Below are 27399 nucleotides of genomic sequence, written 5' to 3'. Positions count from 1 at the left end.
ATTAGGATGAGGTACCCATGGACAGCACAGGAGGTGGCATATAATTAGGAATACATTAGGATCAGGAACCTTGGACAGCACAGGAGGTGGCATATAATGAGGCACGCATTAGCATCAGGAACCCATGGACAGCACAGGAGGTGGCATATAATGAGGAACACATTAGGATCAGGAACCCATGGACAGCACAGGAGGTGGCATATAATGAGGCACACATTAGGATGAGGTACCCATGGACAGCACAGGAGGTGGCATATAATGAGGCACACATTAGGATGAGGTACCCAGGGACAGCACAGGAGGTGGCATATAATGAGGAACACATTAGGATCAGGAACCATGGACAGCACAGGAGGTGGCATATAATGAGGCACACATTAGGGTGAGGTACCCATGGACAGCACAGAAGGTGGCACATAATGAGGTATACATTAGGATCAGGAATCCACAGACAGCACAGGAGGTGGCATATAATGAGACACACATTCGTATCACAAACCCACGGACAGCACAGGAGGTGGCATATAATTATGCCCACATTAGGATCAGGAACCCATGGACAGCACAGGAGGTGGAATATAATGAGGCATACATTAGGATGAGGAACCCATGGACAGCACAGGAGGTGGCATATAATGAGGCACACATTAGTAACAGGAACCCATGGACAGCACAGGAGGTGGCATGTAATGAGGCACACATTAGGATGAGGTACCCATGGACAGCACAGGAGGTGGCACATAATGAGGTATACATTAGGATCAGGAATCCACAGACAGCACAGGAGGTGGCATATAATGAGACACACATTAGTATCACAAACCCACGGACAGCACAGGAGGTGGCATATAATTATGCCCACATTAGGATGAGGAACCCATGGACAGCACAGGAGGTGGAATATATTGAGGCATACATTAGGATGAGGAACCCATGGACAGCACAGGAGGTGGCATATAATGAGATACACATTAGTATCAGGAACCCACGGACAGCACAGGAGGAGGCATATAATGAGGCACACATTAGGATGAGGTACCCATGAACAGCACAGGAGGTGGCATATAATTATGCCCACATTAGGATCAGGAACCCATGGACAGCACAGGAGGTGGAATATAATGAGGCACACATTAGTAACAGGAACCTGTGGACAGCACATGAGGTGTCATATAATGCGGCCACACCTTAGGATCAGGTACCCATGGACAGCACAGGAGGTGGCATATAATGAGGCACACATTAGGATCAGGAACCCATGGACAGCACAGGAGGTGGCATATAATGAGGCACACATTAGGATGAGGAACCCATGGACAGCACAGGAGGTGGCATATAATGAGGCACACATTAGGATGAGGAACCCATGGACAGCACAGGAGGTGGCATATAATGAGGCACGCATTAGAATCAGGAACCCATGGACAGCACAGGAGGTGGCATATAATGAGGCACACATTAGGATGAGGTACCCTTGGACAGCACAGGAGGTGGAATATAATGAGGCACACATTAGTAACAGGAACCTGTGGACAGCACATGAGGTGTCATATAATGAGGCCACACCTTAGGATCAGGTACCCATGGACAGCACAGGAGGTGGCATATAATGAGGCACACATTAGGATCAGGAACCCATGGACAGCACAGGAGGTGGCATATAATGAGGCACACATTAGGATGAGGAACCCATGGACAGCACAGGAGGTGGCATATAATGAGGCACACATTAGGATGAGGAACCCAGGGACAGCACAGGAGGTGGCATATAATGAGGCACGCATTAGGATCAGGAACCCATGGACAGCACATGAGGTGGCATATAATGAGGCACACATTAGGATCAGGAACCCATGGACAGCACAGGAGGTGGCATATAATGAGGCACACATTAGGATGAGGAACCCATGGACAGCACAGGAGGTGGCATATAATGAGGCACGCATTAGAATCAGGAACCCATGGACAGCACAGGAGGTGGCATATAATGAGGCACACATTAGGATGAGGAACCCATGGACAGCACAGGAGGTGGCATATAATGAGGCACGCATTAGAATCAGGAACCCATGGACAGCACAGGAGGTGGCATATAATGAGGCACACATTAGGATGAGGTACCCTTGGACAGCACAGGAGGTGGAATATAATGAGGCACACATTAGTAACAGGAACCTGTGGACAGCACATGAGGTGTCATATAATGAGGCCACACCTTAGGATCAGGTACCCATGGACAGCACAGGAGGTGGCATATAATGAGGCACACATTAGGATCAGGAACCCATGGACAGCACAGGAGGTGGCATATAATGAGGCACACATTAGGATGAGGAACCCATGGACAGCACAGGAGGTGACATATAATGAGGCACGCATTAAGATCAGGAACCCATGGACAGCACATGAGGTGGCATATAATGAGGCACACATTAGGATGAGGAACCCATGGACAGCACAGGAGGTGGCATATAATGAGGCACGCATTAGGATCAGGAACCCATGGACAGCACATGAGGTGGCATATAATGAGGCACACATTAGGATCAGGAACCCATGGACAGCACAGGAGGTGGCATATAATGAGGCACGCATTAGAATCAGGAACACATGGACAGCACAGGAGGTGGCATATAATGAGGCACACATTAGGATCAGGAACCCATGGACAGCACAGGAGGTGGCATATAATGAGGCACACATTAGGATGAGGAACCCATGGACAGCACAGGAGGTGGCATATAATGAGGCACGCATTAGAATCAGGAACCCATGGACAGCACAGGAGGTGGCATATAATGAGGCACACATTAGGATGAGGAACCCATGGACAGCACAGGAGGTGGCATATAATGAGGCACGCATTAGAATCAGGAACCCATGGACAGCACAGGAGGTGGCATATAATGAGGCACACATTAGGATGAGGTACCCTTGGACAGCACAGGAGGTGGAATATAATGAGGCACACATTAGTAACAGGAACCTGTGGACAGCACATGAGGTGTCATATAATGAGGCCACACCTTAGGATCAGGTACCCATGGACAGCACAGGAGGTGGCATATAATGAGGCACACATTAGGATGAGGAACCCATGGACAGCACAGGAGGTGGCATATAATGAGGCACACATTAGGATGAGGAACCCATGGACAGCACAGGAGGTGGCATATAATGAGGCACGCATTAGGATCAGGAACCCATGGACAGCACATGAGGTGGCATATAATGAGGCACACATTAGGATCAGGAACCCATGGACAGCACAGGAGGTGGCATATAATGAGGCACACATTAGGATGAGGAACCCATGGACAGCACAGGAGGTGGCATATAATGAGGCACGCATTAGAATCAGGAACCCATGGACAGCACAGGAGGTGGCATATAATGAGGCACACATTAGGATGAGGTACCCTTGGACAGCACAGTAGGTGACATATAATGAGGCACGCATTAGAATCAGGAACCCATGGACAGTACAAGAGGTGCATTATAATGAGGCACGCATTAGGATCAGGAACCCATGGACAGTACAGAAGGTGGCATATAATGAGGCACACATTAGGATCAGGAACCCATGGACAGCAGATGAGGTGTCATATAATGAGGCACACATTAGGATGAGAAACCCATGGACAGCACAGGAGGTGGCATATAATGAGGCACGCATTAGAATCAGGAACCCATGGACAGCACAGGAGGTGGCATATAATGAGGCACACATTAGGATGAGGTACCCTTGGACAGCACAGTAGGTGACATATAATGAGGCACACATTAGAATCAGGAACCCATGGACAGTACAAGAGGTACATTATAATGAGGCACACATTAGGATGAGGTACCCATGGACAGCACATGAGGTGTCATATAATGAGGCATGCATTTGGATGTGGTACCCATGGACAGCACATGAGGTGTCATATAATGAGGCACACATTAGGATGAGGTACCCATGGACAGCACAGGAGATGGCATATAATGAGGAACACATTAGGATCAGGAACCCACGGACAGCACAGGAGGTGGCATATAATGAGGCACACATTAGTAACAGGAACCTGTGAACAGCACAGGAGGTGGGATATAATGAGGCACACATTAGGATGAGGTACCCATGGACAGCACAGGAGGTGGCATATAATGAGGAACACATTAGGATCAGGAGCCCATGGACAGCACAGGAGTTGGCATATAATGAGGCACACATTGGGATCAGGAACCCATGGACAGCACAGGAGGTGGCATATAATGAGGCACACATTAGGATGAGGAACCCATGGACAGCACAGGAGGTGGCATATAATGAGGCACACATTAGGATGAGGAACCCATGGACAGCACAGGAGGTGGCATATAATGAGGCACGCATTAGAATCAGGAACCCATGGACAGCACAGGAGGTGGCATATAATGAGGCACACATTAGGATGAGGTACCCTTGGACAGCACAGGAGGTGGAATATAATGAGGCACACATTAGTAACAGGAACCTGTGGACAGCACATGAGGTGTCATATAATGAGGCCACACCTTAGGATCAGGTACCCATGGACAGCACAGGAGGTGGCATATAATGAGGCACACATTAGGATGAGGAACCCATGGACAGCACAGGAGGTGGCATATAATGAGGCACACATTAGGATGAGGAACCCATGGACAGCACAGGAGGTGGCATATAATGAGGCACGCATTAGGATCAGGAACCCATGGACAGCACATGAGGTGGCATATAATGAGGCACACATTAGGATCAGGAACCCATGGACAGCACAGGAGGTGGCATATAATGAGGCACACATTAGGATGAGGTACCCATGGACAGCACAGGAGGTGGCATATAATGAGGCACACATTAGGATGAGGTACCCAGGGACAGCACAGGAGGTGGCATATAATGAGGAACACATTAGGATCAGGAACCATGGACAGCACAGGAGGTGGCATATAATGAGGCACACATTAGGATGAGGAACCCATGGACAGCACAGGAGGTGGCATATAATGAGGCACACATTAGGATCAGGAACCCATGGACAGCACAGAAGGTGGCATATAATGAGGCACACATTAGTAACAGGAACCCATGGACAGCACAGGAGGTGGCATATAATGAGGCACACATTAGGATGAGGTACCCATGGACAGCACAGGAGGTGGCACATAATGAGGTATACATTAGGATCAGGAATCCACAGACAGCACAGGAGGTGGCATATAATGAGACACACATTAGTATCAGGAACCCACGGACAGCACAGGAGGAGGCATATAATTATGCCCACATTAGGATGAGGAACCCATGGACAGCACAGGAGGTGGCATATAATAAGACACACATTAGTATCAGGAACCCACGGACAGCACAGGAGGAGGCATATAATGAGGCACACATTGGTAACAGGAACCCATGGACAGCACAGGAGGTGGCATATAATGAGGCACATTAGGATCTGGAACCCATGGACAGCACAGGAGGTGGCATATAATGAGGCACATTAGGATGAGGTACCCATGGACAGCACAGGAGGTGGCATATAATGAGGCACACATTAGTAACAGGAACCCATGGACAGCACAGGAGGTAGCATATAATGAGGCACATTAGGATCTGGAACCCATGGACAGCACAGGAGGTGGCATATAATGAGGCACATTATGATGAGGTACCCATGGACAGCACAGGAGGTGGCATATAATGAGGCACACATTAGTAACAGGAACCCCTGGACAGCACAGGAGGTGGCATATAATGAGGAACACATTAGGATGAGGTACCCATGGACAGCACAGGAGATGGCATATAATGAGGCACACATTAGTAACAGGAACCCATGGACAGCACAGGAGGTGGCACATAATGAGGTATACATTAGGATCAGGAACCCATGGACAGCACAGGAGGTGGCATATAATGAGGCATACATTAGGATGAGGTACCCATGGACAGCACAGGAGGTGGCATATAATTAGGAACACATTAGGATCAGGAACCCATGGACAGCACAGGAGGTGGCATATAATGAGGCACGCATTAGCATCAGGAACCCATGGACAGCACAGGAGGAGGCATATAATGAGGAACACATTAGGATCAGGAACCCATGGACAGCACAGGAGGTGGCATATAATGAGGCACACATTAGGATGAGGTACCCATGGACAGCACAGGAGGTGGCATATAATGAGGCACACATTAGGATGAGGTACCCAGGGACAGCACAGGAGGTGGCATATAATGAGGAACACATTAGGATCAGGAACCATGGACAGCACAGGAGGTGGCATATAATGAGGCACACATTAGAGTGAGGTACCCATGGACAGCACAGAGGGTGGCACATAATGAGGTATACATTAGGATCAGGAATCCACAGACAGCACAGGAGGTGGCATATAATGTGACACACATTAGTATCACGAACCCACGGACAGCACAGGAGGTGGCATATAATTATGCCCACATTAGGATCAGGAACCCATGGACAGCACAGGAGGTGGAATATAATGAGGCATACATTAGGATGAGGAACCCATGGACAGCACAGGAGTTGGCATATAATGAGGCACACATTAGTAACAGGAACCCATGGACAGCACAGGAGGTGGCATGTAATGAGGCACACATTAGTAACAGGAACCCATGGACAGCACAGGAGGTGGCATGTAATGAGGCACACATTAGGATGAGGTACCCATGGACAGCACAGGAGGTGGCACATAATGAGGTATACATTAGGATCAGGAATCCACAGACAGCACAGGAGGTGGCATATAATGAGACACACATTAGTATCAGGAACCCACGGACAGCACAGGAGGAGGCATATAATGAGGCACACATCAGGATGCGGTACCCATGGACAGCACAGGAGGTGGAATATAATTATGCCCACATTAGGATCAGGAACCCATGGACAGCACAGGAGGTGGAATATAATGAGGCACACATTAGTAACAGGAACCTGTGGACAGCACATGAGGTGTCATATAATGAGGCCACACCTTAGGATCAGGAACCCATTGACAGTACAAGAGGTGGCATATAATAAGACACACATTAGGATCAGGAACCATGGACAGCACAGGAGGTGGCACATAATGAGGTATACATTAGGATCAGGAACCCATGGACAGCACAGGAGGTGGCATATAATGAGGCACACATTAGGATGAGGTACCCATGGACAGCACAGGAGGTGGCATATAATTAGGAACACATTAGGATCAGGAACCTTGGACAGCACAGGAGGTGGCATATAATGAGGCACGCATTAGCATCAGGAACCCATGGACAGCACAGGAGCTGGCATATAATGAGGCACACATTAGGATGAGGTACCCAGGGACAGCACAGGAGGTGGCATATAATGAGGAACACATTAGGATCAGGAACCATGGACAGCACAGGAGGTGGCATATAATGAGGCACACATTAGGGTGAGGTACCCATGGACAGCACAGAAGGTGGCACATAATGAGGTATACATTAGGATCAGGAATCCACAGACAGCACAGGAGGTGGCATATAATGAGACACACATTAGTATCACAAACCCACGGACAGCACAGGAGGTGGCATATAATTATGCCCACATTAGGATCAGGAACCCATGGACAGCACAGGAGGTGGAATATAATGAGGCATACATTAGGATGAGGAACCCATGGACAGCACAGGAGGTGGCATATAATGAGGCACACATTAGTAACAGGAACCCATGGACAGCACAGGAGGTGGCATGTAATGAGGCACACATTAGGATGAGGTACCCATGGACAGCACAGGAGGTGGCACATAATGAGGTATACATTAGGATCAGGAATCCACAGACAGCACACGAGGTGGCATATAATGAGACACACATTAGTATCAGGAACCCACGGACAGCACAGGAGGAGGCATATAATGAGGCACACATTAGGATGAGGTACCCATGGACAGCACAGAAGGTGGCACATAATGAGGTATACATTAGGATCAGGAACCATGGACAGCACAGGAGGTGGCACATAATGAGGTATACATTAGGATCAGGAACCCATGGACAGCACAGGAGGTGGCATATAATGAGGCACACATTAGGATGAGGTACCCATGGACAGCACAGGAGGTGGCATATAATTAGGAACACATTAGGATCAGGAACCTTGGACAGCACAGGAGGTGGCATATAATGAGGCACGCATTAGCATCAGGAACCCATGGACAGCACAGGAGGTGGCATATAATGAGGAACACATTAGGATCAGGAACCCATGGACAGAACAGGAGGTGGCATGTAATGAGGCACACATTAGGATGAGGTACCCATGGACAGCACAGGAGGTGGCACATAATGAGGTATACATTAGGATCAGGAATCCACAGACAGCACAGGAGGTGGCATATAATGAGACACACATTAGTATCAGGAACCCACGGACAGCACAGGAGGAGGCATATAATGAGGCCACACCTTAGGATCAGGAACGCATGGACAGTACAAGAGGTGGCACATAATGAGGTATACATTAGGATCAGGAACCCATGGACAGCACAGGAGGTGGCATATAATGAGGCACACATTAGGATGAGGTACCCATGGACAGCACAGGAGGTGGCATATAATTAGGAACACATTAGGATCAGGAACCTTGGACAGCACAGGAGGTGGCATATAATGAGGCACGCATTAGCATCAGGAACCCATGGACAACACAGGAGGTGGCATATAATGAGGAACACATTAGGATCAGGAACCCATGGACAGCACAGGAGGTGGCATATCATGAGGCACACATTAGGATGAGGTACCCATGGACAGCACAGGAGGTGGCATATAATGAGGCACACATTAGGATGAGGTACCCAGGGACAGCACAGGAGGTGGCATATAATGAGGAACACATTAGGATCAGGAACCATGGACAGCACAGGAGGTGGCATATAATGAGGCACACATTAGGGTGAGGTACCCATGGACAGCACAGAAGGTGGCACATAATGAGGTATACATTAGGATCAGGAATCCACAGACAGCACAGGAGGTGGCATATAATGAGACACACATTCGTATCACAAACCCACGGACAGCACAGGAGGTGGCATATAATTATGCCCACATTAGGATCAGGAACCCATGGACAGCACAGGAGGTGGAATATAATGAGGCATACATTAGGATGAGGAACCCATGGACAGCACAGGAGGTGGCATATAATGAGGCACACATTAGTAACAGGAACCCATGGACAGCACAGGAGGTGGCATGTAATGAGGCACACATTAGGATGAGGTACCCATGGACAGCACAGGAGGTGGCACATAATGAGGTATACATTAGGATCAGGAATCCACAGACAGCACAGGAGGTGGCATATAATGAGACACACATTAGTATCACAAACCCACGGACAGCACAGGAGGTGGCATATAATTATGCCCACATTAGGATCAGGAACCCATGGACAGCACAGGAGGTGGAATATAATGAGGCATACATTAGGATGAGGAACCCATGGACAGCACAGGAGGTGGCATATAATGAGATACACATTAGTATCAGGAACCCACGGACAGCACAGGAGGAGGCATATAATGAGGCACACATTAGGATGAGGTACCCATGAACAGCACAGGAGGTGCCATATAATTATGCCCACATTAGGATCAGGAACCCATGGACAGCACAGGAGGTGGAATATAATGAGGCACACATTAGTAACAGGAACCTGTGGACAGCACATGAGGTGTCATATAATGCGGCCACACCTTAGGATCAGGTACCCATGGACAGCACAAGAGGTGGCATATAATGAGGCACACATTAGGATCAGGAACCCATGGACAGCACAGGAGGTGGCATATAATGAGGCACACATTAGGATGAGGAACCCATGGACAGCACAGGAGGTGGCATATAATGAGGCACACATTAGGATGAGGAACCCATGGACAGCACAGGAGGTGGCATATAATGAGGCACGCATTAGGATCAGGAACCCATGGACAGCACATGAGGTGGCATATAATGAGGCACACATTAGGATCAGGAACCCATGGACAGCACAGGAGGTGGCATATAATGAGGCACACATTAGGATGAGGAACCCATGGACAGCACAGGAGGTGGCATATAATGAGGCACGCATTAGAATCAGGAACCCATGGACAGCACAGGAGGTGGCATATAATGAGGCACACATTAGGATGAGGTACCCTTGGACAGCACAGGAGGTGGAATATAATGAGGCACACATTAGTAACAGGAACCTGTGGACAGCACATGAGGTGTCATATAATGAGGCCATACCTTAGGATCAGGTACCCATGGACAGCACAGGAGGTGGCATATAATGAGGAACACATTAGGATCAGGAACCATGGACAGCACAGGAGGTGGCATATAATGAGGCACACATTAGGGTGAGGTACCCATGGACAGCACAGAAGGTGGCACATAATGAGGTATACATTAGGATCAGGAATCCACAGACAGCACAGGAGGTGGCATATAATGAGACACACATTCGTATCACAAACCCACGGACAGCACAGGAGGTGGCATATAATTATGCCCACATTAGGATCAGGAACCCATGGACAGCACAGGAGGTGGAATATAATGAGGCATACATTAGGATGAGGAACCCATGGACAGCACAGGAGGTGGCATATAATGAGGCACACATTAGTAACAGGAACCCATGGACAGCACAGGAGGTGGCATGTAATGAGGCACACATTAGGATGAGGTACCCATGGACAGCACAGGAGGTGGCACATAATGAGGTATACATTAGGATCAGGAATCCACAGACAGCACAGGAGGTGGCATATAATGAGACACACATTAGTATCACAAACCCACGGACAGCACAGGAGGTGGCATATAATTATGCCCACATTAGGATCAGGAACCCATGGACAGCACAGGAGGTGGAATATAATGAGGCATACATTAGGATGAGGAACCCATGGACAGCACAGGAGGTGGCATATAATGAGATACACATTAGTATCAGGAACCCACGGACAGCACAGGAGGAGGCATATAATGAGGCACACATTAGGATGAGGTACCCATGAACAGCACAGGAGGTGGCATATAATTATGCCCACATTAGGATCAGGAACCCATGGACAGCACAGGAGGTGGAATATAATGAGGCACACATTAGTAACAGGAACCTGTGGACAGCACATGAGGTGTCATATAATGCGGCCACACCTTAGGATCAGGTACCCATGGACAGCACAGGAGGTGGCATATAATGAGGCACACATTAGGATCAGGAACCCATGGACAGCACAGGAGGTGGCATATAATGAGGCACACATTAGGATGAGGAACCCATGGACAGCACAGGAGGTGGCATATAATGAGGCACACATTAGGATGAGGAACCCATGGACAGCACAGGAGGTGGCATATAATGAGGCACGCATTAGAATCAGGAACCCATGGACAGCACAGGAGGTGGCATATAATGAGGCACACATTAGGATGAGGTACCCTTGGACAGCACAGGAGGTGGAATATAATGAGGCACACATTAGTAACAGGAACCTGTGGACAGCACATGAGGTGTCATATAATGAGGCCACACCTTAGGATCAGGTACCCATGGACAGCACAGGAGGTGGCATATAATGAGGCACACATTAGGATCAGGAACCCATGGACAGCACAGGAGGTGGCATATAATGAGGCACACATTAGGATGAGGAACCCATGGACAGCACAGGAGGTGGCATATAATGAGGCACGCATTAGGATGAGGAACCCATGGACAGCACAGGAGGTGGCATATAATGAGGCACGCATTAGGATCAGGAACCCATGGACAGCACATGAGGTGGCATATAATGAGGCACACATTAGGATCAGGAACCCATGGACAGCACAGGAGGTGGCATATAATGAGGCACACATTAGGATGAGGAACCCATGGACAGCACAGGAGGTGGCATATAATGAGGCACGCATTAGAATCAGGAACCCATGGACAGCACAGGAGGTGGCATATAATGAGGCACACATTAGGATGAGGAACCCATGGACAGCACAGGAGGTGGCATATAATGAGGCACGCATTAGAATCAGGAACCCATGGACAGCACAGGAGGTGGCATATAATGAGGCACACATTAGGATGAGGTACCCTTGGACAGCACAGGAGGTGGAATATAATGAGGCACACATTAGTAACAGGAACCTGTGGACAGCACATGAGGTGTCATATAATGCGGCCACACCTTAGGATCAGGTACCCATGGACAGCACAGGAGGTGGCATATAATGAGGCACACATTAGGATCAGGAACCCATGGACAGCACAGGAGGTGGCATATAATGAGGCACACATTAGGATGAGGAACCCATGGACAGCACAGGAGGTGGCATATAATGAGGCACGCATTAGGATCAGGAACCCATGGACAGCACATGAGGTGGCATATAATGAGGCACACATTAGGATGAGGAACCCATGGACAGCACAGGAGGTGGCATATAATGAGGCACGCATTAGGATCAGGAACCCATGGACAGCACATGAGGTGGCATATAATGAGGCACACATTAGGATCAGGAACCCATGGACAGCACAGGAGGTGGCATATAATGAGGCACACATTAGGATGAGGAACCCATGGACAGCACAGGAGGTGGCATATAATGAGGCACACATTAGGATCAGGAACCCATGGACAGCACAGGAGGTGGCATATAATGAGGCACATATTAGGATGAGGAACCCATGGACAGCACAGGAGGTGGCATATAATGAGGCACGCATTAGAATCAGGAACCCATGGACAGCACAGGAGGTGGCATATAATGAGGCACACATTAGGATGAGGAACCCATGGACAGCACAGGAGGTGGCATATAATGAGGCACGCATTAGAATCAGGAACCCATGGACAGCACAGGAGGTGGCATATAATGAGGCACACATTAGGATGAGGTACCCTTGGACAGCACAGGAGGTGGAATATAATGAGGCACACATTAGTAACAGGAACCTGTGGACAGCACATGAGGTGTCATATAATGAGGCCACACCTTAGGATCAGGTACCCATGGACAGCACAGGAGGTGGCATATAATGAGGCACACATTAGGATGAGGAACCCATGGACAGCACAGGAGGTGGCATATAATGAGGCACACATTAGGATGAGGAACCCATGGACAGCACAGGAGGTGGCATATAATGAGGCACGCATTAGGATCAGGAACCCATGGACAGCACATGAGGTGGCATATAATGAGGCACACATTAGGATCAGGAACCCATGGACAGCACAGGAGGTGGCATATAATGAGGCACACATTAGGATGAGGAACCCATGGACAGCACAGGAGGTGGCATATAATGAGGCACGCATTAGAATCAGGAACCCATGGACAGCACAGGAGGTGGCATATAATGAGGCACACATTAGGATGAGGTACCCTTGGACAGCACAGTAGGTGACATATAATGAGGCACACATTAGAATCAGGAACCCATGGACAGTACAAGAGGTGCATTATAATGAGGCACGCATTAGGATCAGGAACCCATGGACAGCACAGAAGGTGGCATATAATGAGGCACACATTAGGATCAGGAACCCATGGACAGCAGATGAGGTGTCATATAATGAGGCACACATTAGGATGAGAAACCCATGGACAGCACAGGAGGTGGCATATAATGAGGCACGCATTAGAATCAGGAACCCATGGACAGCACAGGAGGTGGCATATAATGAGGCACACATTAGGATGAGGTACCCTTGGACAGCACAGTAGGTGACATATAATGAGGCACACATTAGAATCAGGAACCCATGGACAGTACAAGAGGTGCATTATAATGAGGCACACATTAGGATGAGGTACCCATGGACAGCACATGAGGTGTCATATAATGAGGCATGCATTTGGATGTGGTACCAATGGACAGCACATGAGGTGTCATATAATGAGGCACACATTAGGATGAGGTACCCATGGACAGCACAGGAGATGGCATATAATGAGGAACACATTAGGATCAGGAACCCACGGACAGCACAGGAGGTGGCATATAATGAGGCACACATTAGTAACAGGAACCTGTGGACAGCACAGGAGGTGGGATATAATGAGGCACACATTAGGATGAGGAACCCATGGACAGCACAGGAGGTGGCATATAATGAGGCACACATTAGGATCAGGAACCCATGGACAGCACAGGAGGTGGCATATAATGAGGCACACATTAGGATGAGGAACCCATGGACAGCACAGGAGGTGGCATATAATGAGGCACACATTAGGATCAGGAACCCATGGACAGCACAGGAGGTGGCATGTAATGAGGCACACATTAGGATGAGGTACCCATGGACAGCACAGGAGGTGGCATATAATGAGGCACACATTAGTAACAGGAACCCATGGACAGCACAGGAGGTGGCATATAATGAGGCACACATTAGGATCAGGAACCCATGGACAGCACATGAGGTGGCATATAATGAGGCACACATTAGGATGAGGAACCCATGGACAGCACAGGAGGTGGCATATAATGAGGCACACATTAGGATGAGGAACCCATGGACAGCACAGGAGGTGGCATATAATGAGGCACACATTAGGATGAGGTACCCAGGGACAGCACAGGAGGTGGCATATAATGAGACACACATTAGTATCAGGAACCCACGGACAGCACAGGAGGAGGCATATAATGAGGCCACACCTTAGGATCAGGAACCCATGGACAGTACAAGAGGTGGCACATAATGAGGTATACATTAGGATCAGGAACCCATGGACAGCACAGGAGGTGGCATATAATGAGGCACACATTAGGATGAGGTACCCATGGACAGCACAGGAGGTGGCATATAATTAGGAACACATTAGGATCAGGAACCTTGGACAGCACAGGAGGTGGCATATAATGAGGCACGCATTAGCATCAGGAACCCATGGACAACACAGGAGGTGGCATATAATGAGGAACACATTAGGATCAGGAACCCATGGACAGCACAGGAGGTGGCATATCATGAAGCACACATTAGGATGAGGTACCCATGGACAGCACAGGAGGTGGCATATAATGAGGCACACATTAGGATGAGGTACCCAGGGACAGCACAGGAGGTGGCATATAATGAGGAACACATTAGGATCAGGAACCATGGACAGCACAGGAGGTGGCATATAATGAGGCACACATTAGGGTGAGGTACCCATGGACAGCACAGAAGGTGGCACATAATGAGGTATACATTAGGATCAGGAATCCACAGACAGCACAGGAGGTGGCATATAATGAGACACACATTCGTATCACAAACCCACGGACAGCACAGGAGGTGGCATATAATTATGCCCACATTAGGATCAGGAACCCATGGACAGCACAGGAGGTGGAATATAATGAGGCATACATTAGGATGAGGAACCCATGGACAGCACAGGAGGTGGCATATAATGAGGCACACATTAGTAACAGGAACCCATGGACAGCACAGGAGGTGGCATGTAATGAGGCACACATTAGGATGAGGTACCCATGGACAGCACAGGAGGTGGCACATAATGAGGTATACATTAGGATCAGGAATCCACAGACAGCACAGGAGGTGGCATATAATGAGACACACATTAGTATCACAAACCCACGGACAGCACAGGAGGTGGCATATAATTATGCCCACATTAGGATCAGGAACCCATGGACAGCACAGGAGGTGGAATATAATGAGGCATACATTAGGATGAGGAACCCATGGACAGCACAGGAGGTGGCATATAATGAGATACACATTAGTATCAGGAACCCACGGACAGCACAGGAGGAGGCATATAATGAGGCACACATTAGGATGAGGTACCCATGAACAGCACAGGAGGTGGCATATAATTATGCCCACATTAGGATCAGGAACCCATGGACAGCACAGGAGGTGGAATATAATGAGGCACACATTAGTAACAGGAACCTGTGGACAGCACATGAGGTGTCATATAATGCGGCCACACCTTAGGATCAGGTACCCATGGACAGCACAGGAGGTGGCATATAATGAGGCACACATTAGGATCAGGAACCCATGGACAGCACAGGAGGTGGCATATAATGAGGCACACATTAGGATGAGGAACCCATGGACAGCACAGGAGGTGGCATATAATGAGGCACACATTAGGATGAGGAACCCATGGACAGCACAGGAGGTGGCATATAATGAGGCACGCATTAGCATCAGGAACCCATGGACAGCACAGGAGGTGGCATATAATGAGGCACACATTAGGATGAGGTACCCTTGGACAGCACAGGAGGTGGAATATAATGAGGCACACATTAGTAACAGGAACCTGTGGACAGCACATGAGGTGTCATATAATGAGGCCACACCTTAGGATCAGGTACCCATGGACAGCACAGGAGGTGGCATATAATGAGGCACACATTAGGATCAGGAACCCATGGACAGCACAGGAGGTGGCATATAATGAGGCACACATTAGGATGAGGAACCCATGGACAGCACAGGAGGTGGCATATAATGAGGCACACATTAGGATGAGGAACCCATGGACAGCACAGGAGGTGGCATATAATGAGGCACGCATTAGGATCAGGAACCCATGGACAGCACATGAGGTGGCATATAATGAGGCACACATTAGGATCAGGAACCCATGGACAGCACAGGAGGTGGCATATAATGAGGCACACATTAGGATGAGGAACCCATGGACAGCACAGGAGGTGGCATATAATGAGGCACGCATTAGAATCAGGAACCCATGGACAGCACAGGAGGTGGCATATAATGAGGCACACATTAGGATGAGGAACCCATGGACAGCACAGGAGGTGGCATATAATGAGGCACGCATTAGAATCAGGAACCCATGGACAGCACAGGAGGTGGCATATAATGAGGCACACATTAGGATGAGGTACCCTTGGACAGCACAGGAGGTGGAATATAATGAGGCACACATTAGTAACAGGAACCTGTGGACAGCACATGAGGTGTCATATAATGAGGCCACACCTTAGGATCAGGTACCCATGGACAGCACAGGAGGTGGCATATAATGAGGAACACATTAGGATCAGGAACCATGGACAGCACAGGAGGTGGCATATAATGAGGCACACATTAGGGTGAGGTACCCATGGACAGCACAGAAGGTGGCACATAATGAGGTATACATTAGGATCAGGAATCCACAGACAGCACAGGAGGTGGCATATAATGAGACACACATTCGTATCACAAACCCACGGACAGCACAGGAGGTGGCATATAATTATGCCCACATTAGGATCAGGAACCCATGGACAGCACAGGAGGTGGAATATAATGAGGCATACATTAGGATGAGGAACCCATGGACAGCACAGGAGGTGGCATATAATGAGGCACACATTAGTAACAGGAACCCATGGACAGCACAGGAGGTGGCATGTAATGAGGCACACATTAGGATGAGGTACCCATGGACAGCACAGGAGGTGGCACATAATGAGGTATACATTAGGATCAGGAATCCACAGACAGCACAGGAGGTGGCATATAATGAGACACACATTAGTATCACAAACCCACGGACAGCACAGGAGGTGGCATATAATTATGCCCACATTAGGATCAGGAACCCATGGACAGCACAGGAGGTGGAATATAATGAGGCATACATTAGGATGAGGAACCCATGGACAGCACAGGAGGTGGCATATAATGAGATACACATTAGTATCAGGAACCCACGGACAGCACAGGAGGAGGCATATAATGAGGCACACATTAGGATGAGGTACCCATGAACAGCACAGGAGGTGGCATATAATTATGCCCACATTAGGATCAGGAACCCATGGACAGCACAGGAGGTGGAATATAATGAGGCACACATTAGTAACAGGAACCTGTGGACAGCACATGAGGTGTCATATAATGCGGCCACACCTTAGGATCAGGTACCCATGGACAGCACAGGAGGTGGCATATAATGAGGCACACATTAGGATCAGGAACCCATGGACAGCACAGGAGGTGGCATATAATGAGGCACACATTAGGATGAGGAACCCATGGACAGCACAGGAGGTGGCATATAATGAGGCACACATTAGGATGAGGAACCCATGGACAGCACAGGAGGTGTCATATAATGAGGCACGCATTAGAATCAGGAACCCATGGACAGCACAGGAGGTGGCATATAATGAGGCACACATTAGGATGAGGTACCCTTGGACAGCACAGGAGGTGGAATATAATGAGGCACACATTAGTAACAGGAACCTGTGGACAGCACATGAGGTGTCATATAATGAGGCCACACCTTAGGATCAGGTACCCATGGACAGCACAGGAGGTGGCATATAATGAGGCACACATTAGGATCAGGAACCCATGGACAGCACAGGAGGTGGCATATAATGAGGCACACATTAGGATGAGGAACCCATGGACAGCACAGGAGGTGGCATATAATGAGGCACACATTAGGATGAGGAACCCATGGACAGCACAGGAGGTGGCATATAATGAGGCACGCATTAGGATCAGGAACCCATGGACAGCACATGAGGTGGCATATAATGAGGCACACATTAGGATCAGGAACCCATGGACAGCACAGGAGGTGGCATATAATGAGGCACACATTAGGATGAGGAACCCATGGACAGCACAGGAGGTGGCATATAATGAGGCACGCATTAGAATCAGGAACCCATGGACAGCACAGGAGGTGGCATATAATGAGGCACACATTAGGATGAGGAACCCATGGACAGCACAGGAGGTGGCATATAATGAGGCACGCATTAGAATCAGGAACCCATGGACAGCACAGGAGGTGGCATATAATGAGGCACACATTAGGATGAGGTACTCTTGGACAGCACAGGAGGTGGAATATAATGAGGCACACATTAGTAACAGGAACCTGTGGACAGCACATGAGGTGTCATATAATGAGGCCACACCTTAGGATCAGGTACCCATGGACAGCACAGGAGGTGGCATATAATGAGGCACACATTAGGATCAGGAACCCATGGACAGCACAGGAGGTGGCATATAATGAGGCACACATTAGGATGAGGAACCCATGGACAGCACAGGAGGTGGCATATAATGAGGCACGCATTAGGATCAGGAACCCATGGACAGCACATGAGGTGGCATATAATGAGGCACACATTAGGATGAGGAACCCATGGACAGCACAGGAGGTGGCATATAATGAGGCACACATTAGGATCAGGAACCCATGGACAGCACATGAGGTGGCATATAATGAGGCACACATTAGGATCAGGAACCCATGGACAGCACAGGAGGTGGCATATAATGAGGCACACATTAGGATGAGGAACCCATGGACAGCACAGGAGGTGGCATATAATGAGGCACACATTAGGATCAGGAACCCATGGACAGCACAGGAGGTGGCATATAATGAGGCACACATTAGGATGAGGAACCCATGGACAGCACAGGAGGTGGCATATAATGAGGCACGCATTAGAATCAGGAACCCATGGACAGCACAGGAGGTGGCATATAATGAGGCACACATTAGGATGAGGAACCCATGGACAGCACAGGAGGTGGCATATAATGAGGCACGCATTAGAATCAGGAACCCATGGACAGCACAGGAGGTGGCATATAATGAGGCACACATTAGGATGAGGTACCCTTGGACAGCACAGGAGGTGGAATATAATGAGGCACACATTAGTAACAGGAACCTGTGGACAGCACATGAGGTGTCATATAATGAGGCCACACCTTAGGATCAGGTACCCATGGACAGCACAGGAGGTGGCATATAATGAGGCACACATTAGGATGAGGAACCCATGGACAGCACAGGAGGTGGCATATAATGAGGCACACATTAGGATGAGGAACCCATGGACAGCACAGGAGGTGGCATATAATGAGGCACGCATTAGGATCAGGAACCCATGGACAGCACATGAGGTGGCATATAATGAGGCACACATTAGGATCAGGAACCCATGGACAGCACAGGAGGTGGCATATAATGAGGCACACATTAGGATGAGGAACCCATGGACAGCACAGGAGGTGGCATATAATGAGGCACGCATTAGAATCAGGAACCCATGGACAGCACAGGAGGTGGCATATAATGAGGCACACATTAGGATGAGGTACCCTTGGACAGCACAGTAGGTGACATATAATGAGGCACACATTAGAATCAGGAACCCATGGACAGTACAAGAGGTGCATTATAATGAGGCACGCATTAGGATCAGGAACCCATGGACAGCACAGAAGGTGGCATATAATGAGGCACACATTAGGATCAGGAACCCATGGACAGCAGATGAGGTGTCATATAATGAGGCACACATTAGGATGAGAAACCCATGGACAGCACAGGAGGTGGCATATAATGAGGCACGCATTAGAATCAGGAACCCATGGACAGCACAGGAGGTGGCATATAATGAGGCACACATTAGGATGAGGTACCCTTGGACAGCACAGTAGGTGACATATAATGAGGCACACATTAGAATCAGGAACCCATGGACAGTACAAGAGGTGCATTATAATGAGGCACACATTAGGATGAGGTACCCATGGACAGCACATGAGGTGTCATATAATGAGGCATGCATTTGGATGTGGTACCCATGGACAGCACATGAGGTGTCATATAATGAGGCACACATTAGGATGAGGTACCCATGGACAGCACAGGAGATGGCATATAATGAGGAACACATTAGGATCAGGAACCCACGGACAGCACAGGAGGTGGCATATAATGAGGCACACATTAGTAACAGGAACCTGTGGACAGCACAGGAGGTGGGATATAATGAGGCACACATTAGGATGAGGTACCCATAGACAGCACAGGAGGTGGCATATAATGAGGAACACATTAGGATCAGGAGCCCATGGACAGCACAGGAGGTGGCATATAATGAGGCACACATTAGGATCAGGAACCCATGGACAGCACAGGAGGTGGCATATAATGAGGCACACATTAGGATGAGGAACCCATGGACAGCACAGGAGGTGGCATATAATGAGGCACACATTAGGATCAGGAACCCATGGACAGCACAGGAGGTGGCATGTAATGAGGCACACATTAGGATGAGGTACCCATGGACAGCACAGGAGGTGGCATATAATGAGGCACACATTAGGATGAGAAACCCATGGACAGCACAGGAGGTGGCATATAATGAGGCACGCATTAGAATCAGGAACCCATGGACAGCACAGGAGGTGGCATATAATGAGGCACACATTAGGATGAGGTACCCTTGGACAGCACAGTAGGTGACATATAATGAGGCACACATTAGAATCAGGAACCCATGGACAGTACAAGAGGTGCATTATAATGAGGCACACATTAGGATGAGGTACCCATGGACAGCACATGAGGTGTCATATAATGAGGCATGCATTTGGATGTGGTACCCATGGACAGCACATGAGGTGTCATATAATGAGGCACACATTAGGATGAGGTACCCATGGACAGCACAGGAGATGGCATATAATGAGGAACACATTAGGATCAGGAACCCACGGACAGCACAGGAGGTGGCATATAATGAGGCACACATTAGTAACAGGAACCTGTGGACAGCACAGGAGGTGGGATATAATGAGGCACACATTAGGATGAGGTACCCATAGACAGCACAGGAGGTGGCATATAATGAGGAACACATTAGGATCAGGAGCCCATGGACAGCACAGGAGGTGGCATATAATGAGGCACACATTAGGATCAGGAACCCATGGACAGCACAGGAGGTGGCATATAATGAGGCACACATTAGGATGAGGAACCCATGGACAGCACAGGAGGTGGCATATAATGAGGCACACATTAGGATCAGGAACCCATGGACAGCACAGGAGGTGGCATGTAATGAGGCACACATTAGGATGAGGTACCCATGGACAGCACAGGAGGTGGCATATAATGAGGCACACATTAGTAACAGGAACCCATGGACAGCACAGGAGGTGGCATATAATGAGGCACACATTAGGATCAGGAACCCATGGACAGCACAGGAGGTGGCATATAATGAGGCACACATTAGGATGAGGAACCCATGGACAGCACAGGAGGTGGCATATAATGAGGCACACATTAGGATGAGGAACCCATGGACAGCACAGGAGGTGGCATATAATGAGGCACGCATTAGAATCAGGAACCCATGGACAGCACAGGAGGTGGCATATAATGAGGCACACATTAGGATGAGGTACCCTTGGACAGCACAGGAGGTGGAATATAATGAGGCACACATTAGTAACAGGAACCTGTGGACAGCACATGAGGTGTCATATAATGAGGCCACACCTTAGGATCAGGTACCCATGGACAGCACAGGAGGTGGCATATAATGAGGCACACATTAGGATGAGGAACCCATGGACAGCACAGGAGGTGGCATATAATGAGGCACACATTAGGATGAGGAACCCATGGACAGCACAGGAGGTGGCATATAATGAGGCACGCATTAGGATCAGGAACCCATGGACAGCACATGAGGTGGCATATAATGAGGCACACATTAGGATCAGGAACCCATGGACAGCACAGGAGGTGGCATATAATGAGGCACACATTAGGATGAGGTACCCATGGACAGCACAGGAGGTGGCATATAATGAGGCACACATTAGGATGAGGTACCCAGGGACAGCACAGGAGGTGGCATATAATGAGGAACACATTAGGAACAGGAACCATGGACAGCACAGGAGGTGGCATATAATGAGGCACACATTAGGATGAGGAACCCATGGACAGCACAGGAGGTGGCATATAATGAGGCACACATTAGGATCAGGAACCCATGGACAGCACAGAAGGTGGCATATAATGAGGCACACATTAGTAACAGGAACCCATGGACAGCACAGGAGGTGGCATATAATGAGGCACACATTAGGATGAGGTACCCATGGACAGCACAGGAGGTGGCACATAATGAGGTATACATTAGGATCAGGAATCCACAGACAGCACAGGAGGTGGCATATAATGAGACACACATTAGTATCAGGAACCCACGGACAGCACAGGAGGAGGCATATAATGAGGCACGCATTAGAATCAGGAACCCATGGACAGCACAGGAGGTGGCATATAATGAGGCACACATTAGGATGAGGTACCCTTGGACAGCACAGTAGGTGACATATAATGAGGCACACATTAGAATCAGGAACCCATGGAAAGTACAAGAGGTGCATTATAATGAGGCACACATTAGGATGAGGTACCCATGGACAGCACATGAGGTGTCATATAATGAGGCATGCATTTGGATGTGGTACCCATGGACAGCACATGAGGTGTCATATAATGAGGCACACATTAGGATGAGGTACCCATGGACAGCACAGAAGGTGGCACATAATGAGGTATACATTAGGATCAGGAACCATGGACAGCACAGGAGGTGGCACATAATGAGGTATACATTAGGATCAGGAACCCATGGACAGCACAGGAGGTGGCATATAATGAGGCACACATTAGGATGAGGTACCCATGGACAGCACAGGAGGTGGCATATAATTAGGAACACATTAGGATCAGGAACCTTGGACAGCACAGGAGGTGGCATATAATGAGGCACGCATTAGCATCAGGAACCCATGGACAGCACAGGAGGTGGCATATAATGAGGAACACATTAGGATCAGGAACCCATGGACAGCACAGGAGGTGGCATGTAATGAGGCACACATTAGGATGAGGTACCCATGGACAGCACAGGAGGTGGCACATAATGAGGTATACATTAGGATCAGGAATCCACAGACAGCACAGGAGGTGGCATATAATGAGACACACATTAGTATCAGGAACCCACGGACAGCACAGGAGGAGGCATATAATGAGGCCACACCTTAGGATCAGTAACCCATGGACAGTACAAGAGGTGGCACATAATGAGGTATACATTAGGATCAGGAACCCATGGATAGCACAGGAGGTGGCATATAATGAGGCACACATTAGGATGAGGTACCCATGGACAGCAAAGGAGGTGGCATATAATTAGGAACACATTAGGATCAGGAACCTTGGACAGCACAGGAGGTGGCATATAATGAGGCACGCATTAGCATCAGGAACCCATGGACAGCACAGGAGGTGGCATATAATGAGGAACACATTAGGATCAGGAACCCATGGACAGCACAGGAGGTGGCATATAATGAGGCACACATTAGGATGAGGTACCCATGGACAGCACAGGAGGTGGCATATAATGAGGCACACATTAGGATGAGGTACCCAGGGACAGCACAGGAGGTGGCATATAATGAGGAACACATTAGGATCAGGAACCATGGACAGCACAGGAGGTGGCATATAATGAGGCACACATTAGGGTGAGGTACCCATGGACAGCACAGAAGGTGGCACATAATGAGGTATACATTAGGATCAGGAATCCACAGACAGCACAGGAGGTGGCATATAATGAGACACACATTCGTATCACAAACCCAAGGACAGCACAGGAGGTGGCATATAATTATGCCCACATTAGGATCAGGAACCCATGGACAGCACAGGAGGTGGAATATAATGAGGCATACATTAGGATGAGGAACCCATGGACAGCACAGGAGGTGGCATATAATGAGGCACACATTAGTAACAGGAACCCATGGACAGCACAGGAGGTGGCATGTAATGAGGCACACAGTAGGATGAGGTACCCATGGACAGCACAGGAGGTGGCACATAATGAGGTATACATTAGGATCAGGAATCCACAGACAGCACAGGAGGTGGCATATAATGAGACACACATTAGTATCACAAACCCACGGACAGCACAGGAGGTGGCATATAATTATGCCCACATTAGGATCAGGAACCCATGGACAGCACAGGAGGTGGAATATAATGAGGCATACATTAGGATGAGGAACCCATGGACAGCACAGGAGGTGGCATATAATGAGACACACATTAGTATCAGGAACCCACGGACAGCACAGGAGGAGGCATATAATGAGGCACACATTAGGATGAGGTACCCATGAACAGCACAGGAGGTGGCATATAATTATGCCCACATTAGGATCAGGAACCCATGGACAGCACAGGAGGTGGCATATAATGAGGCACACATTAGGATCAGGAACCCATGGACAGCACAGGAGGTGGAATATAATGAGGCATACATTAGGATGAGGAACCCATGGACAGCACAGGAGGTGGCATATAATGAGGCACACATTAGTAACAGGAACCCATGGACAGCACAGGAGGTGGCATGTAATGAGGCACACATTAGGATGAGGTACCCATGGACAGCACAGGAGGTGGCACATAATGAGGTATACATTAGGATCAGGAATCCACAGACAGCACAGGAGGTGGCATATAATGAGACACACATTAGTATCACAAACCCACGGACAGCACAGGAGGTGGCATATAATTATGCCCACATTAGGATCAGGAACCCATGGACAGCACAGGAGGTGGAATATAATGAGGCATACATTAGGATGAGGAACCCATGGACAGCACAGGAGGTGGCATATAATGAGACACACATTAGTATCAGGAACCCACGGACAGCACAGGAGGAGGCATACAATGAGGCACACATTAGGATGAGGTACCCATGAACAGCACAGGAGGTGGCATATAATTATGCCCACATTAGGATCAGGAACCCATGGACAGCACAGGAGGTGGAATATAATGAGGCACACATTAGTAACAGGAACCTGTGGACAGCACATGAGGTGTCATATAATGAGGCCACACCTTAGGATCAGGTACCCATGGACAGCACAGGAGGTGGCATATAATGAGGCACACATTAGGATCAGGAACCCATGGACAGCCCATGAGGTGGCATATAATGAGGCACACATTAGGATGAGGAACCCATGGACAGCACAGGAGGTGGCATTTAATGAGGCACACATTAGGATGAGGAACCCATGGACAGCACAGGAGGTGGCATATAATGAGGCACGCATTAGAATCAGGAACCCATGGACAGCACAGGAGGTGGAATATAATGAGGCACACATTAGTAACAGGAACCTGTGGACAGCACAAGAGGTGTCATATAATGAGGCCACACCTTAGGATCAGGTACCCATGGACAGCACAGGAGGTGGCATATAATGAGGCACACATTAGGATCAGGAACCCATGGACAGCACAGGAGGTGGCATATAATGAGGCACACATTAGGATGAGGAACCCATGGACAGCACAGGAGGTGGCATATAATGAGGCACACATTAGGATGAGGAACCCATGGACAGCACAGGAGGTGGCATATAATGAGGCACGCATTAGGATCAGGAACCCATGGACAGCACATGAGGTGGCATATAATGAGGCACACATTAGGATCAGGAACCCATGGACAGCACAGGAGGTGGCATATAATGAGGCACACATTAGGATCAGGAACCCATGGACAGCACAGGAGGTGGCATATAATGAGGCACGCATTAGAATCAGGAACCCATGGACAGCACAGGAGGTGGCATATAATGATGCACACATTAGGATGAGGAACCCATGGACAGCACAGGAGGTGGCATATAATGAGGCACGCATTAGAATCAGGAACCCATGGACAGCACAGGAGGTGGCATATAATGAGGCACACATTAGGATGAGGTACCCTTGGACAGCACAGGAGGTGGAATATAATGAGGCACACATTAGTAACAGGAACCTGTGGACAGCACATGAGGTGTCATATAATGAGGCCACACCTTAGGATCAGGTACCCATGGACAGCACAGGAGGTGGCATATAATGAGGCACACATTAGGATCAGGAACCCATGGACAGCACAGGAGGTGGCATATAATGAGGCACACATTAGGATCAGGAACCCATGGACAGCACAGGAGGTGGCATATAATGAAGCACACATTAGGATGAGGAACCCATGGACAGCACAGGAGATGGCATATAATGAGGCACGCATTAGGATCAGGAACCCATGGACAGCACATGAGGTGGCATATAATGAGGCACACATTAGGATCAGGAACCCATGGACAGCACAGGAGGTGGCATATAATGAGGCACACATTAGGATCAGGAACCCATGGACAGCACAGGAGGTGGCATATAATGAGGCACACATTAGGATGAGGTACCCAGGGACAGCACAGGAGGTGGCATATAATGAGGAACACATTAGGATCAGGAACCCATGGACAGCACAGGAGGTGGCATATAATGAGGCACACATTAGGATCAGGAACCCATGGACAGCACAGGAGGTGGCATATAATGAGGCACACATTAGGATGAGGAACCCATGGAC

The sequence above is a fragment of the Ambystoma mexicanum genome, chromosome 5q (assembly GCF_040938575.1).
Source record: "Ambystoma mexicanum isolate Mex_15411 chromosome 5q, UKY_AmexF1_1, whole genome shotgun sequence".
Taxonomy (NCBI): Eukaryota; Metazoa; Chordata; class Amphibia; order Caudata; family Ambystomatidae; genus Ambystoma; species Ambystoma mexicanum.
The sequence above is the reverse complement of the archived record's forward strand: the minus strand, read 5'-3'. Positions refer to the sequence as shown.